Below are 4331 nucleotides of genomic sequence, written 5' to 3'. Positions count from 1 at the left end.
TTCCCAACATGCTGTAGGGAAAGAAGACTTGTTAGGCCTTTTCCTGCTGTTTTCTCTCGAGATAGGGGTTGAGGTGCTTTACAGTTGGGTGTCTGGGTGCTAAATGGCAATAATGCAGCTAGGCAGGATGTCAAGTATGAACTGTGCTAACTGCTGCTCATGCTAATGGAATCAGCTGTTCATGTAAACAAGAATTTTGTCAAGAAAAAGCATCTCAGAAGTAACCAGCTTGTACTCAGCACAATGAGGACCTTAGAATTACTGTCTGTCATGCTGACTCGGGTTGGCTATACCACCATCCATCCTCTTCACTCATGGGTCCCTGCTGAGGTTTTGTTTCTGCTGTGTTTCTAAGTTACACGAAGCATGTCAGTCTTACTGACTCAGTGATGCCCTTAATGAATCTTTTTCCTTTTCATGGGTTGGGGCTAAAAGTAGATGTGAACCAATAGTCTCCTCACACTCGTGTGCAGTCAACTAAAGTACATATGTTTGTGAAGAACCTGCAGGAATGCAGAGATCACATGAAGGATATTTGGTGTCAGTTTAACAAAGATTACATATTACATCTTTTACATACTCCATCTTCCCTCTAATTAACGGATCACTGTATAAGTAGGAAGTGTATGCTGCTTCATGAAAGTCTTTATCAAGCTAAGATTTTCTTCTATAAACTTTATTTTGGGAAATTTTTCTCTACTTTTAGACTCTGCTGAAAGCAGTTGGATTTTGCCTACGCTGTGCAGTGTGGAGGCATCAACTTCATCTCTGGTCCAGACATGTTCTGCAGATGTGTTAGTACATGAATCTATTTGAGGATAACCAATCTAGCCAAGAAGCAGAATGGGTTGGCAAATGTGAAGCATCAAATAAGATGTGCCCATTGTTTTGTGCTTCAGGTTTCTCCATGTAGTTGTTCACTGTGCTGCAAAAAACTCAGTCCTGTTACATTCCCTGTAATCTGAATAGTTTCATATCAACCTTTATAATCTGGATGTGTTTTCTAAGGTTCCTCTGGAAGAATAGGATGAAAGGCTGCTACCTTACCAATCTTTCCTCATTCAAAATCTGGTATTTTCCATAGTCTGAGCTAGAAAGAGCCCAGCCACACGGCTGCTCTTCTTCTCTCTTACTCTGAAGGGAGCATCTATTTTCAGCTGTGTGGAAGAGATACCCACAGGCAAAAAGGCAACAGCTGCAAGCCTGGGGAGCATAAGGTGCTGTGGAGACAGTAGAAAAGTGAGGGAGTGCAAGTAATGCTGCAGTGAAGAGACATGTTTTGGAGGCCCAGAAGAAAGAGAAAAAAGGTTGGATTTGGAAGTAGGACTGGGTGTAGTAAGGCTAGCTGTGGACCAGGTGTGCTCAGACAATCCTGCTCAGAGAGGCAGGACTGAGAGATAGTATTCACATCCTTATAAGCTAACTATGATCTGAAGAGCGATGTGAAAACTCCTCCAGTTGCCCAGATTTCCAGCAAGGAGCATAGTTTTGCTAGGAAGCACTCCTGGGGACACAGCAATAGAGCATGCCTTCCTCAGGAGCTGTGTGGGAACCCAGGCAAGGCAGGATGCTTGGTGGCTCTCACAGCAATAGGAGGAGAATGGCAAGGAGCAATATGAAGTCCTTTGTTCTGTTTGGAAAATTGTAATTCACAAATTTGAAGCAATCATTTTAATGTTCAGATAAACAGAAATTTTGTGCTTTGAAAGCATAGAAATAAAAGATTAAAATTACCCACAGGCTATAATTATAACTCTTGCCCTCTGTTCAGATTAATGTGCTTCCAACAGGTAGAAAAGTGGCACCTGTTGTAAAAACATTGCTCTAATCTTACATGCAAAGAACTGCACAGCTCACAGAAGTCTTGGCAGAAAAAATGATTAGATAATATATAAGGACAGATATTTCTTACACTAGCGACTGTTGTTAATTTTCTTCCTTTTCAGATGGAGGGAAATTTGAAGCTGTGGTGTAAATGGGGAAGAAATGGCAACAGCAGAAGAAGGTTTCTTTCTCCTCCTGCACAGTAAGGTAGGTGGAAGGGAAGAAAATTCCATGTCCAACTAGTCATGTAGAGTTGCAGCTACTTGCATGAGCATTTGCAGCTGATTTTGCAGCTAAAGGAATTATTACACACATTGGCAGAGGCATGGACAGTTCAGAAGGTAGGTTGAGAACCTGAGGACTGTGATTTGTCTTTTCTTCTTTCCACTTTCAATTCTACAGTGAAAAGAATGATTTCACAGCATCTTTTCACCTGGTGACTATGGCTCCGGGGAGTTGGCGATAGCAAGGTTGTGACAAAAGTGACTTTGGTAAAGGAAATGTTTCTGGATTCTTGTAGGGAAGGGATTTATGAATATTTCTTTCTTTGTCTTACAGGCAGACATCATCCCATGTCTGGATCACAGCACTTTGCGTGCTCCCACAGGATAGCCTATGTTTCCTCCTATATTTTTTGAGAGGATCGGCTGTCTCCCACCAGGGGGGTGATGAAACAGGCATTATTCTTCTTCTTGTTGAGTGGTCGTCAGTAAAATCACCCTGCAGGCTCCATGAAAGCAAATAAAGCAGCACTCATCTAGGTACTCGTGCAGCTCATCCTACTCCTCAATGCATCCAAGATCTTCTGAGATAAACAGCCAGATCAGAAAGGTGAGATTTGAACATAGACTCTCACGCAGGAAAGATCAAGGGTCATACGAATCTTCCACTAGAGCAACTTCCATTATCTCAGTCAGGATGAAGGAGAAAGTGAAGCTCTGACATTGCCAGTGTTATGCAGATTGTGTTTTCATAGATTTTTCTTTTGAGAGCGCATTGACTTGCCAAACCTCTGAAGTGACATGTGATTTGGAGATAAATTTCCATATGATGTTTAAACCTTGCTACTGTCACAGTTCACTTGTCATTTGTACAAGGAATTTACATTAAATGGAAATTTCATCAATGTGTAGAGTTACTACTCTCTAGAGATTACCTCCCTGCAGATCTCTCTTCCCAATCAACTTTTAACTCTTTCACAGTGGCAGATATAACAGCTAATCTGGAGGCTACTTAATGGGATTTTTGAAGTTCTCGATATCTCTGATACGTTTGTGTTATAGAAACAACATTCTTTGCCTGGGCAATTGCTCATGGTGCCTTGGAGCCTGAGTACTCACCTTTTTGTTGTTCTTGTTAACGCTCTCATTTCATCTTTCCTAGATGTTCAGTAAAAGCATTTATTATGTTTTGACCTAATTTGATTTTGATTTTACATTAAGGTTGATTTGGATATTGCAGGATTCCTTTTGCTGAAGTGGACTGGATGTTTTAACAATAATAATACTGAGTGGCAAAATAAGTATTTTCTTGGATGGGTTCTTTGTAACTATGCGTGTCTCCTGGAAAAGAAGGGACAGTTGTTTTGCCTGAAGCAATAGAGATAGTAGCAGAAAGATTCAGTTGAACCACCTGAAAGGCCTGTGATGTATTTCAAGGGTCATCGTTTTTATGTTCATGGGGCTGTTGACAGTTCCTGGATTTGTGTCTATTCATCTATTGGACTTGGAATTTTTCTGGTTTGCTTTTATGGTAGACAGAGTGAGACAGGTGTTCCATGTGGTCTGCCAAAAGGAAAGAAAATCAATATTTCAGCATTTAGTTATGATTGTTTACTTAAAGCTACTTTTGACCCCCTCTGCCCTGCCTTTCCTTTCTAGAAGTACAAGAACAGGTTTTTAACCAGAGAAAAAAATACAGATTTCCCCTGAAAGATTACACTTCTGACATTGATTTGATTATTGCATTTGCTTATATTTTATCCCTTAGAAAATGTTTAGCACCAGTATTTTCTCATTTTTGTCTCAATATTTCTAATCAGATTGTGATTTCTCTTGTGAAGAAGCCACTATGTGCATACAGTGCTAAAGTCTTGGGTAAGGAAGAGGTAAGAGTATGTGACACTATTTAGAATTGAGGCTGTAGCTAGTATAATGATAATAACAATAACATGGACAATTACCAGAGTTTCACAACCACTGAATGATAGCTTCCCACCTTGAGTCCCCTGAATTCAATTTAAAAAGAGCTAGATCTGATTCTCTTGCAGTCACAGGACAATTAGAAAGTAGTATGAATGCCAGGACCTTTCATTTTGCTAGCTTGTGCAAAAGGCATTTTGAGCTTCCTGTGTAAATGGCTCAGTTATTTCCTGCATTTACTTATAGCCAGGTGATTATTATTTATCTTGATTGCATGCAGAGAAGAAGCCTTTTTCATGTGATTGTTGAGGGGACAAGAAACAGATACCTGAGTACTCTCAGATAGTCAATTTGATCACAGAAAGG

The 4331-nt window shown here is 40.2% G+C and overlaps 1 long non-coding RNA gene across 1 annotated transcript; it reads left to right on the top strand.

The window, feature by feature from the left end:
• The first annotated feature begins 1188 nt into the window (after positions 1-1188).
• On the top strand, positions 1189-3373 carry LOC128089389 (uncharacterized). Its single transcript, XR_008210503.1, has 3 exons — positions 1189-1307; positions 1947-2031; positions 2383-3373. It is a non-coding gene; the product is annotated as an uncharacterized LOC128089389 (long non-coding RNA).
• The last annotated feature ends 958 nt before the right edge of the window (positions 3374-4331 follow it).

Source organism: Tympanuchus pallidicinctus, unplaced genomic scaffold (assembly GCF_026119805.1).
Source record: "Tympanuchus pallidicinctus isolate F22 unplaced genomic scaffold, pur_lepc_1.0 scaffold4, whole genome shotgun sequence".
In the NCBI taxonomy this organism is placed as follows: Eukaryota; Metazoa; Chordata; class Aves; order Galliformes; family Phasianidae; genus Tympanuchus; species Tympanuchus pallidicinctus.
The sequence above is the reverse complement of the archived record's forward strand: the minus strand, read 5'-3'. Positions and strand labels throughout refer to the sequence as shown.